The sequence below is a fragment of the Aphelocoma coerulescens genome (assembly GCF_041296385.1).
Source record: "Aphelocoma coerulescens isolate FSJ_1873_10779 chromosome Z unlocalized genomic scaffold, UR_Acoe_1.0 ChrZ, whole genome shotgun sequence".
Classification (NCBI taxonomy): domain Eukaryota; kingdom Metazoa; phylum Chordata; class Aves; order Passeriformes; family Corvidae; genus Aphelocoma; species Aphelocoma coerulescens.
In genome coordinates, this window is record NW_027184085.1 from 3,576,147 (window position 1) to 3,589,454 (window position 13,308).

At 42.7% G+C, this 13,308-nt stretch overlaps 1 protein-coding gene across 10 annotated transcripts in view; it reads right to left on the reverse strand.

Annotated features, from left to right (window-relative positions):
- LOC138102991 (urea transporter 2-like) overlaps positions 1-13,308 on the reverse strand; it is a 302,433-nt gene that overhangs the window by 186,082 nt on the left and 103,043 nt on the right. The window lies entirely within an intron of this gene.

Consider the following 13,308-nt stretch of genomic DNA (forward strand, 5'->3'; position numbering starts at 1 on the left):
ATACTGTGTGTGCTGTGAGCAAGAAATGGAAGGATGTGTTCAAGCACCCATAAATCTTGGTTTTCCTGCCTTCCCTGACATCTGTACTGCCAGATGGAAGGACATCATGGCAAAAATGATGCTTTCAGCATTCTTTAACTTCCTTCATTTGTGTGCTTTAAGGTGGAAATGGGCATAGTTGGGTGGAATTATTGAGTTTAACAAAAAGAGAGTATTAGCAACACATGTCCTGCAGGTAACAGAATGAGCAGTGAGCACTGGGCATCTCACCCATTCAAACGCCTTTCTGAGGGGCAAATCTATCTGTTTCCAAGAAGATTCTCAAATTTACCATTTACATGGAGAATGATGTGCTCCTACCAGTTTTTATGGTTTGTTACTGATGGATTAGTGACCTGACTCAGCATCTTCACTGTCCTCTCAATTATACAGTAATTGCTCGTGTTCAGAGCATTTGAGTGGTAGCCTGGCACATGCTGTAAAGTCTCCAGAAGGGACAGAGTTGCAGTAAAGCTTCTTGGGAAGAGAAACAAACAATTAATTTCCAGCAAACAATAAAAATAGAAGAAATATTAGAGATGTAGGGGTTCTAATATCAGTGATGCGGACTGGTGATGCATTTATTAGTCTCCTTTGTGTTCTCACTTGAAACATTTATCTTCACTGAACTAGCTGATTATCCTCTTTTAATTATTTCATATGGAATAATTAAATAAAATGAAGACAATAATCTTTTATAGATGGTTATGAGGAGGAACAATTTTTCTCAGGGAACTGAATATAGATTTTTATCCCTCCCCTTTACCTCCCAAGACTTTAGAGATCTAATGCATTCAGTGCTGCTGCATAAAGAGAGCTCCTGAATTCTCTGAATTATTTATTTTTAATAGTTAACCATCATTTGAAAGTCTCACCTGGATGACCTATGATTGAAGATCAAGCCTCATTGAGCACAGTGTTTTGTTCTGATGACAGATTTCCAGACAATTTCCTGTGTGTTATATGAGAAGCTGAAAATCCTGCACACTGGTTGTATTTAAAAGGGCCATACAGCCCTGCTGAGGTTTCCCAGGCACCCAGAGGGGTGATCTGTCCCTCTCTGCTGGATGCTGCCCTGTGCTGGAGGCACAGGACAAGAATAGAAAAAGTGATGTGGCGCTTTCCATCACTGCAGCTCAGACCTTCAGACCTTCTTGCTCTCTCTGAGGCTGCAGCTCACACTCCAAATCTGCATGAGGATACAGATTTGGAGGCATATAAAAACAGGTGAATGGGGCTCTCATCATCCTGGTCTGGTTGAAGATGTCCCTGCTCATTGCAGGGTGGTAGGACTACGTGGCCTTTAAAGGTCTCTGCCAACCGAAACGCTTCTATGGTTCTATGATTCCATAGGTTAGAGAGACAAAGAGTCCAAGGCACTTTGATGAAAATATTCAAGAGCTGAGTATGGAGAAGCAGAAGCATGAAACTGGCTGCCCAGTTGTCTTTGTTAGATGAAGACCACTTTTGACTCTCTCTTCTTTCTGTGTGCCTGGTAAGCTCCCTTACACAGGCAGAGGTCTGTCAGGATAGGAAGAAATGGATGGACATGACCTCTGAGCCGACGAGGTATGGATACACTCAGGTTTCACACTGAGAAAAAAATTCTATGGAGTAAGATGCAATCAAGTTGAGTCTAAAATAAGGGCAGGTAATTGAGTCCACAGTGCAAGCCGAAGCTTGTGGCTACATGTAGGGAAGAGAGAAGGAAGTGTCAGAGAGAGCAGTAAGGGTGGAACTCATTGCTCTACCTCACAGATATTTGAGCATGTTTCTACCCATAGTGAGTGAAGAAAGATTAGTATTCCAAAGCAAGGAGGGACACAGTTCTCCACCTGACACAGGGCATATGAATCATCCTCCTGTGCTCTCGAGCTGCTACAGCTCAGCCCACATCTTGCAAGTGTCCTTGTGAGAGGTGATGGTGGTGTCAGCAGGCAGATGGGCCGAGAATGACAACCTACATTTCATACTGCACAGATCTGAGCAACCAACAGTATTTTTGCCTCTTTGATCCTGCTGAGTTGCCAAAGAAGAGCAGACTAGGTGGCTCTCCTGCTGACTACACTAGATCAAATTCTTTTGCAGCAAATTCTCCGAGTGCCCTGATGGAGGGGAACATAACTGCTTCCCTGGAAGAAACTTCTTCCAGCAGGCAGTGGGGAGGCCCTGCAATGAGCTGTGGCTTTTCTCAAAAAACAGCGTTTTCTTCCGTGTAATCACAACACTAAATTCAATCTTGATATTAACTGGACATAGAAAAGTATGTTATAAATGGAAGTTTTTGAAAGGAAAGGTGATCCTATTTAAGGTGCTTTTGGCTTAACAGTATTCCTAAGAGTGTTTCTGAGTCTGGAAAAGCAATCATTATTAATAACACAGTTCTTATAATATTTTCCTCTTTAAGATTTGTTTACCTGTCACCATTGTTTGATCATAAATATACCCATTTTATAGCTTAATGAAAAGAATTCTTTTTACAGCTTCAACTGAGCAGATCTGGGGAATGTTGTGGGTGGTAGTTTTCTGTTTGTTTGGATTTTTTTTAATGGGGGGGGTGTCTGAGCGTCTAACCTGGGCTGCGTTAACCTGCACATCCGAACACACAGACACTCAGCACCAGATTCAATGTTGTTGGTGTTGCTTAAATTAGTTTATGTCCACAAGGAAACATTTAAGCCACCAAAGTTTCCCTCTAGCCACCTGCCCTAATTCCAGGACAACACTGTTGTCCTGTGGTCTGTATTCCAAATACTGAGTCTTGGCTCGTTCTCAGTCCAGTTGAACAGCAAACCCTCTTAGAAAATTTGTTTCTCACAGGGCTTCCAGCGTCATAACTTACTACAGGAAAAGGCCATCATTTTGACTTGCTTTACAGATGTCAAATCCTTCACAGAACTCAGTTTAAACTTTAGGCTCAATGTCAAAAATAATACAAAAAACTGGTTGTAATTACCTCCTGGAGTTAGCTTGCAATAAATTAAAACAAAATTAAAAAAAAATCCATCCCACATTTTAAAGGAATTTTGACTTTCTGCCTAGATATATATTTTTTCACTGCTTGCTTGGAAACTTAAAGAAGGGAACAATTAATGAAAACCAATTGCTCAAAAAGACATGGTTTTCAGATCATGTTTGTTTTCATATCTTAAACTAGCTCACTGTTTCTTAACATAGTTTTAATTCATAAGGAAACCCCAAGACAGATTAGAAATGTAGATCAGAGGAGGAAAGATATAATTTTTTACTTTTACTTTTGCCCCCATGTTATTCACCCCTTCCTGGAAGCCTCATTTTTTTTCTTTTTGGCTGCTGTAATACTTTAGTATTTTTATAGTATGCATTATTGTAATTAAAGGGGTGTATATTTTTATGGACAAAACCCCCTTTTCGCTTCCAGTGCCAGAGACTGTTAGTAAGATGCAAATTAAATGCAGGCCTTTGGAATGGCAGAAAATTTTGGTTTGTGCCCCTCCTCCAGCACACTATTATTTTTACTAGTGCGCCTTTTTCCTTCTTGGGTGCAATAGGAAACAAAAGGTCTGTGCAGGCTTGAGGAGAGCAGACTGTGCGGGATTTGGGACATTAACAGCAGCTGGAAATATGAGCCCAGATATCGTGGCTAATTTTTTAAACTGGAGAAAAAACCCACAGTTTGTTTGGGAAAATATCCCTAAATTTAGATGTTTATGCATTGCAAAAGCTGAATTTCCAGGCTATGAGCAGGTAGAGCTCTTGATACAGAACTGATCCAGAATTGGATCAGTGGTGGGGTTGGACTGGGAAATACCACCAACCAACAAAACCAGTAGCAATGTTCCATCTTAAATTGCTGATTTTCGAATGAAATATTATCTGTTTTGTCCCAAGTTCATGCTTTGCCATCCTGTTTTACCACCCTGGGCGTACTGTGTCTGAGAGGGCTCTGTAGCTTTAACATGGACAACAGGACCACGAGGTATTTGGGCTCTATTTTTAATGTATTTGGGTATTTGGAGTCTCTATTTGTAAGCAAACTTGGAGCTCTGCCTTCTGCAAATAGACCCTGTTACCCTCTGAAAATGATCTTTCCCTGCAGGATGGACTTTTTCCCTCCTCTCATTCCTGACTGGCTGTACTACATGCATTTGAATCCCTCTTGACTCTGTTTCCTGAAGTTTGGCTTGACCCTGGGCCATAAGTCTTGTTCGGATGTTAAGTTTGATCCAATCTTTGGTTGTTCTGGCTTTTGCTGCCTGGTTTTAAGCACAGTACATAATTTATCAGGTGTTTCAGTCTAAACTCAGTCTAAAGTCTGTGAAAGTACTCTGCAGTTGTTATGTGTGTGTATATTTATATACGTGCATCTCCCAACATCAACCCCAAAATATTTTGCATGACTTTTGATTTAAAAGAAAAAAATAAATTCTAACTATAAGTCAGAATACCTGTATTATCAAATCAGTCAATTCCTGTTAGGGGATTACCATTTGAAATTCAAGATAGCAGCTTTTCAGAGTAAATGGGGAATTAGCTACTCCGTATTTAAACCTAAAAAAAATAATGTGCTAATCTCAAAGTCAAAGACCTTGGATCCCTGACTAAAATTGCTTGTGTTTTTCAAGTTCTATGTAAGAAAAACAGAGCACAGTGTGTAAAGTACTGCAAGTTTTGCCAAAAGTTTTTTCATTCATCAGTGTGTAAAACTAACTCTCTCTGAACTAATTGCTGCCAGAAACTCACTTTGTAGAAATGATCATAATGAGTAATTCTTTGAGTCTAATGGATTTGCTTCAAGAGGGAAGCAAAATGAGCCAACAAAGAAGTATGCAGAGTTTTCCAAGGATTTAAGGTCAAATAAGACACCATCTTTCAAAAGTCTAATGAATGACAAGTAGGAAATCAGGACTTTCAGGCACAGGAAAAGGTCGCCCTTTTACTGTAAGTGAGGGTGCTTCCATAAACCAGTATTTTTTATTGCATATGACAGAGTCATTCCATTATCCCAACACACAGAAATCTGTGTAAAATCAGAGTAATTATTGGTGAAATGAGGCTGACAACTTGCAGCGATTTTCATATCTTTTCTCAGTTTTATATTTTTGAAATAATCTTTAATTGCTTTGTAAATGCTGAAACAAATGGTGTGGCATGTTACAATGCTGATTGTTGGAGGGTGATAGCAGACACAGGTGCATTTAATCATCCATCCTATAGACTCCTCTTCCCCATTCATTACACTGGCAACCCCAGCCCAACCCAGTGGCTGATCTCACACAGACCATTAGAGTGCTCACAAAAGGGCATGTAGAGTGTCTGCCTCTCCCATCATCCTCAAGCATGGCCTAAGATGAGAAGAGAGTTCCTTTTTGTGTGGCTGAAAACAGGCAGTCAAGGAAGAAAGAGAATAAAAGGGTAAAATCTGTATTCTTCCATTGTTGAGAGAAGAGAGATGGTGTTCAGCATGTTTGGGGCAAAGAAATAATCTCTAAATGCAACCCAGTCCACTCAGTCAGTGGAAGGGATCCTGGGCAGATTGTTCATGTACAGAATTTTTCCAGACTCCATCTTCCTCAAATTTCAAGTCTCCTAAAACCCCACTAAATAATAATAAAAGTGCATCTGTAGTAAATTCTACTCAATCTAATAATGCTGAGCTTGGAAATGCCTAAATTATGGATTTCACTTTCTTAAATAATAGAGGTGTTTGTCTTAACTAAACTTATGCAGTCATAAAAATCCCACTATCAGACATTTGGATGTCCCTAAAATCTAGTGCCAAATGTTTATGTCAAAAGAGAAGCTATTCAAATAAAAATAATAGCAGCACTCAAGAACACATGTTTAAAAAACATCTTGCCAAGATATGAAGCAAAAAGTAAAGGAGAACCACAATCACAGCTTTTATATCTGCTCTGATCACCTGTGCTTTTTATTCCTTTTCCCTGCAGGGACCAGGATGTCTTTTCAATCTGCAGAATCCAGACAAGATGTGACAAGAAATTCCATCCTACCAAGATGGGGGGAGAGAGAGATGCTGATTTCCATTTCTGAAACATGTATCATGTTTGGAGGCTTTGTAAAGGATGAATTTAGAGGAGACAGGTCAAAGGTCCAGACTCCTCCTCCAGCACTGCCTCATGTATCCTGCACACTTTCACTTTGCCAGACACAACTGCACATCACTTTGCAGAATTTCCTACCTGGATCACCTGCCTCACACAGGTATCTGCTTCTGTGGTGTCTTGAGCTTTCAGTGGTTATATGTCTAGCATTTTCTCACTTTCCTTTACTGGGTCACCTTCAAGAGTCACTTGAATGCTCTAACAAATGAATTATTCACTTTTGCAGCTGTGGGTGTTAATGGTGCTCTAGTCTTGAGATCTCTGCTCCCCACACACATTGATTTGCTTCTGGTTGGCTGAAATGTGCTATGTCTAGACCAAATTAATGGAATCAGCTAAGAAATATTAAGGGGAAACAAAATGGCTCGAGATACACAGAAGGGAAGACTGAGCAAATAATCTTGTTTGGATTTCAGGTCTGCCAAACTAGCAGAACAAAACAGATAACTTCATTTCTGTCAGTTAAGAAAGTTCTGTCTATTCACCTGTGAAGATCTATTCTTGCCTGACACAGCAGTCCTATTTCTGCATGGCTGGAATTTTTGTTGGCACTAATCAAGCTTTTTTTGTGAAATATTTGAACACAAATGAAGTTTAAAGGTGCTGTAATGTCTCTTTTCGCGATGGATCTTTATGATTAGAAGCATAAATTTTCCCAAGCATTCACACATGCTATAACTTTGTCATGACTGTTTAAGATGTCTGAAGAGATTTCAGAGGGCAGATATTTTGTAGTTTCTCTGTTCATCTGAAAGAGAAACAATTACAGTATGCTCATATTCCTGCCTTCTGATTGCTTCTGAAGGGGAGTTGATTTTTCACTAAGAATTTAGGATTTTGGTGGCAATGAGATTTCGTAAAGTAAAACAGAACTAAACTAAATCTAAGCAGGAGGCTCCTCAGGGACACTAAAGCAGAATGTGAGATGACTGATGAAATCACTGATTTGTTAAGACTTGCAGCCAAAGGTGGAGGCTACCCCTAACAGAGAAGAAAAAAATCAGATCATCATCTTCACTCCTCAGTCTTTGGGGAGGTGCTGTGCTGGACTTTGTTCTCACTAGCAAGGAAGGGCTGGTGAGGAGTGTGGAGCTCAAGAGCAGCCTGGGCTGCAGTGACCACGGAATGGTAGAGTTCCAGATCCCTGGGAAATGAGGGGGGCACACATCAAGCTTCCTGCCCTGGACTTCAGGAGAGCAGCCTTTGGCCTCTTCAGGGAGCTGCTTGCTAGAGTGCTGTGGGATGGAGACCTGGAGGGAAGAGGGGCCCAGGAAATCAAGGATTGTCTCCTCCAAGCACAGGAGAAATGAGTTCCAAGGAACAGGAGGTCAGGCAAAATAGCCAGGAGGCCTGTGTGGATGAACTCAAACACAAGAGGAAAGCCTACAGAGAATGAAGGTAAGGACAGGTAGCCTGGAAGGAATATAGGTTAATTGTCCTAGCACCCAGGGATAATGGAAAAGGTAAAGATAATGCCCTGATAGAATTAAATCTGGCCAGGGATGCCAAGGGAACAAGAAAAGCTTCTATAGGTATGCCAGTGATAAAAGGAAGAACAGGGAAAATGTGAACCCTCTCTGGAAGGAAATGAGAGACCTGGTTACCCAGGATATGGACAAGGCTGAAACACTCAGCAACATTTTTGCCTCAGTCCTCACCAGCCAGTGGTCCAGCCACACTGCCTGGGTCACAGCAGGCGAAGATAGGGAGTGGCAGAATGAAGAACCTGGCTTTGACAGGGCTTCTAAAACCTGCATCATGTCAGCATCCGTGAACACAGGATTTTGATAATGTCCTCTAAATTTTAAATTTTCTCACCCAGTTTTAGAGCCATCCCCAAGTCTAATGCTGCAGAGCAATGTATTCCACAGGCAGGCTGTGCTGTAGGGTATTTCCTTTATTTGTTTTAAATTTACCTACCATTTATTTTAACATATGAGCCCCGGTTCTCATATTACTGTGGAGGGTAAAGAGAAGGAATAATCAGCTTTTCTTACACTATTCATCATCTTAAATAGGCCAATTAAGCCCATGTAATTACCCTTCTTTCCAAGTTAAATAATCCAAGTCTTTGCAGCTTCTCATATGGAAAGTCCATCATGCCTCTAAACCATTGAAAATTATATGGTGCTAATTTAAAACATGGCCACTTGTAACATGTGTATCTATGTCTATTTCTACTGACACCATGATTGTCAGCTAATTGAACATGTGTAACACAGAAAATACAACTCCAGCTGCTTGTTCCCACATTGACTAATGCAGGGACATTGGGTTCTGGCATGCAGTGGCAAGTTGTATGTGCTGAGCGTGGCCTGTCAGGTTTCAGGGGGCTGGGAGCCACGGACACTAAAAATTGTTGAATACATTATATTCCCTGATCTCTAGAGACAAGGGGCCCTTTGACTATGTCCACACTACCCTGTTCCCCCACCAGAGTTTCCCATCGGACTGGTGCAGTCCCAGAGAGAGGAAAATTCAGTTATTGTTGGAGTCCAAATAATGTCGAGGGTCCCCAGCTGAGATCAAGGCTTCATTGTGCTCTCGATGGCATAAACTCATACTTACAGACAACCCCTGCCCTGAAGGGCTTGTAGTCTAAATAGGAGAGACAAATAAAGGGTGGGAGAGAAAATAAATGTGGAGTGACTTGTGCAGCTGCTGGAACAGCTGCTCTCAGAGGGAGATGGGAACAGGACCCAGTTTGGAGGGTCTTGGGACAGCGTGTTAGCTACTGGGCTGTCCTGCTTCGCATTTTACTGTGGAAAATGACATTTTAACCACCGCATCTTGAAAACACCTGGTCAGAGAGAGCCCAGGGGACAGAGAAGTTAAAATGCAAACAGTTACTTGGCAGCTCGGCACCCTTGGGCTGCGTTTGCTGCTGCTGTGGACAGAGCCAGCACAATAGTTTTAGAGAGGACCTGATGTGGGAAAGGGGGCATTGAAAGAGATGTGATGTCTCCTGTGGTTGCAGGTCACTGCTTGATGTCAAACACTCAGGATACAGGCCACATGAAAGCTTTGGCAAAATTCTGAGCAAATGAGGACCAGTAACTCCTTTAATAAAAGAAGCTTTTGACCCAAAATCTCAGGAACATTTAGACTTGGAACCAGATTTTAGCGTGTCTTTTCACTCTGGTGCGGGGAGCTCTCTGGCCCTGTGTGTGGAATCAGCTGCCGCAGCATCTTGCAGTTCCCATGCAATGCTGACTAATGAAAGGAAAGAGATGAAAGCCTGTAACTGCGGATCTTTCACTGCCAGGGACATGCACAGCTGCATCCCCCGTAGTCTTTCCTTCGCAGAGTAATGTCTCTGCCAAGGGGTGGTGAAAGCTCTGGGAGCCTGTGCTCTTGTCCACACTGAATACCCAGGTAGTGAACCATTTTTGTCACTTAGAGCTGTTCCTCTCATGCAGTTTTATGAGCAGTAGTAAAATCTCACTCTTTCAGGCTGCTAAATTTGACTAGATTTCCTACTTGTGAATGTATTTGCTATCCATGAGAGCAGCATTTCTCTTGCTTTGCCTACCGCAGAGTGCCAGCCCAGAATTTAAGACAGCCCAGCTCCCTGCTATCTCAGGAGGACCTCCTAACATGGGGATCCCTGCTGAGCAGACAAGACCTGCCAGGGTGTTTCCTAGGATTGCCTGACGCTCTTCAGTCACTCCTCATTTGAGGTATTTTTCCTGTCTGACTGAATTTCCAAGGGACAGAACAGTGCAAAAGCCGTAGGGTTTGCTGTGATCTCTGCAGAAGGTTCCCTCTTCTGAGACTCTTTTCCCACCCTCTTGCTTGCAGCCACTTCAAGAGACAGACTTCTCCCTCCCATCCTCTTTGAGATGGAAATGACTGATCCAGCTCATACTTGTATTTTTTTTTTTTTCCATAGGTAGTACACTCTTCTTGTGTGCACTGCCTGTGCCTCTGCTTCCTGCTCTGCACCCCAAACCTGCCAGCAAACCTGGTAGCCTCACGGCTTTAGCACTAGCCAATGCAGTGTCAGTGGCACAGGAGCAACATCTTCTAGCACAGCAGCACTTATGAGGAGGTACACAGACCATTACGACAGCGTATTTACAGTTGCACATATATTTTACAACTCTTAATGCCTATTGGTAGTTACACAGTAGATTTGGGACTCAATTTTCCTCAGGACTCTTGTTACAATGTTCCAGCTACAAGCTTCAATTTTCTCACAGTGTGTTTCCTTCCTCCTCTCTGAATCATTGCTAAAAAATCTCTTATAAATCCTAAATTTTCAGTCTAGGCAAAACCTCTCTACCACCAGCTCCTGGCAAAAGGGATGAGCAGCTCGTGGAGATATCCCTGATGTAATTGTGTGATTTTTGGGATGCTCTCAAATTATGTTAGCATGTATGAGGCTCTGGCACAGGCTGCCCAGAGAAGCTGTGGTTGTCCCTGGATCCCTGGCAGTGTCCAATGTCAGGTTGGACGGGGCTTGGAGCAACCTGGGATAGTGGAGGTGTCCCTGCCTGTGAGTGGCCTGTGAAATGAGGAGATGTTAAAAGTCCCTTCCAACCCAAAACATTTTGTGGTCCTATGATTCTTAGTAGCTGAAGTTGCATGAAATCATGCCAGCCTTGAGAAACATCATCCTCCTGTGGCTTTGTTTCGTTGCTGCCATACTACAGTGCCCTCTCCTAGCAGGGACAATGTGACAGCCCTCAGAGGCCAGTATCCTGCCAACATAGTTGTGAAAACCTCATCGAGCAGCATAGCTGTGTCTACAGCAAGATTTTGTTGGCAAAGATACATTGGCTGGGTACTTTTGAATTTTTTTTCACGCTCTTAGCCAAAGAAGCTCTGCCAGCGACATCTCATAGCAAAGACTTCACGGCAAGTAGCCCATTACAAATGCACTCACGGAGGCACGCAGAATGGTCATTAAAAAAGATGTTCCCCAGCTCTCTGCTAAGTTCTTGTTAGAAGGCAGATATGTAGCAAAGTTAAGAAAAAAAAAAAAGAAAAAGCAAAAAAAGGAACCAATCTGCCAGCCGCTTAATGCGAGTCAACAGCTGTCTCCTTGTGCTAGTAGGAACTCCAATCAGAGGTCATGATCTAAATTAATTCTAGCAGCACCCAGTGTTTTCCCTGATGACTATGATTCTTTTGGGTCAATCCTAGGTCACATAAGACTGAAGAAAAACTGCTTTCATTAACTTCTTTCCTTGGGACCAACTCACTCCAGAGATATTCCTTGCCAGAGTTATGTGACTACTTCACAGAACAAGATATTTTCCCTGAGTTAATCACTTAAAGATTTAATTCTCAGCTTTTAAAAATAGTTCACACCATAACAGAGAGTATTTTCAGGGTTTATCCTCTTCCTCTTTTTAAACTGATTTTCAATTCACTGTTACTCAATGTCACTTCTGCTATTCATGGAGCACAGCCAAGTGAAACCGGGACCCGCTATGCTGCTGATTTACACTATAGAACCATTATTAGCTGAGTTCTGCATTGGCATTCCAGACATTCCAGCATGCAGCTAGTCTCCTGTGTATTTATTCATTCAAAATAATGACAGGGCTGGCGAAAGATGCCGGAGTGACAACCCTGTGGAGTGAAGAGGTCCTTCACTGAGCCAGGGAATGGGAATGGGAATGGCAGAGCCAATGCACGCCATCCCCTCCCCATACCTCCCATACCCTCCTTCAGCCTGCTCTGAAGGCTGTCTGCACCTTGCAGAGTTAAAATCCAAGGCAGAGAATTCACAAGGCCTAGTTAGGCTTTGGTGCAATTTCTGCTCTTGCTGTTGGTGGCTTTTCATCATTCTCAGTCTTTTAAAGGGCTTTGCAGCACAACTGCATGCACCAAATGGCCCCATTTCTTGAATCACCAGGGCAAGCACACAAACACACACAACCCCAAACTATTTAGGACCCTGAAACTAGTTTTGAGGAGTGACTGGGCTGTGTAATTCACAGTTCTAGACACCTATTAGGGTAGGTCTGGGGTCTCTAAATGGTGCAGTGTCCTGGGTTCAGCTATTTGGCCCAGCACCAGAGCACACTGCTCACCCCTTTCCCTCCCATTCTTTTGTGAGAAGGAAGCTTCATGATAGTTCATTAACGTTATGAAAAATGCACTCTTGGAGACAAGCGGGTGTATGGGGAGGCAATTAAAATGTTCCATTGTGCTGAGCGCTGTGCAAACACTGAAACAATGGTCCCCGGAGTGGGGATCTCGCCACAGAGACAGACAATAGCAGCCATTCACACCACCTATTAGAGACTATTTGGAGTATCTATTTTAGGTGTGAGTCACTGCCTAAATTTTCTGTATAGGCCAAGAAATAGCTGCTTCCAGGGAGTGACTCAGAGCACCTAAGTTAGATGGCAAAAAGTCATATGGCAGTAATATCCCCAACCAGTGTGTGGAGCAAATTAGGGAGAATAACCACCTTTTGCCTAATGGACAGCTCTCCCTAGGCTCCCTCCATTGCCAACAAGAGGAAAAAGACTTCACAAGATGGTTCACAGCATCCAAATCAAGTTCTCCTTGCTCCTGATGGAAACCATTTCTCTTTACTGACAACAGAGGGGGAGTCTGGGGATAGTAAGTTCATTAGGCTAAAATAACCTCTTGTAACACCCTTGTAGCTAGCAGGAAAAACAGCGTGCAGCTGCCTAACTTTGTCAGGCTGCCCACTAAATCTATTAATGGATATAAATTGGCCAAAAAAGATTGGGAAAAAAGGCAGAGAATCCATTTGCGGGAAAACGGACATCTTTCCACATCTCAGTAAACACACTCAGGAACCATAATGAAAAACATGCAGCATTTCCATAAATTTGACATCTCCTCTCAGACACCTCTGTGATTTACATTTAAAGCAGGACGCTGTGAAACCCAGACACCGCAGTACTGGGCTGTTTAAAGACCAAGCTTTAACACTGTGCCTTTGGTCTGCCTGTGGGGCACATGTCCATGCAGAGGGCTTCCCAAGCTCTGTGTTGAGTCCCTGCTGTCCCAGGTCACACACCTTGGAGGAAGGCAGTGAGAAGTAGCTACCAAGAAGGGGCTTGGGGCTGCAGAAACCATCTCTCAACACTCAACAGCATCTTGCACCTCACAGCAGGGATTTCTTCCATGCTGTCCCTAATGCTGGTCTAACAGTACCTACTTATTTCCTACCAGC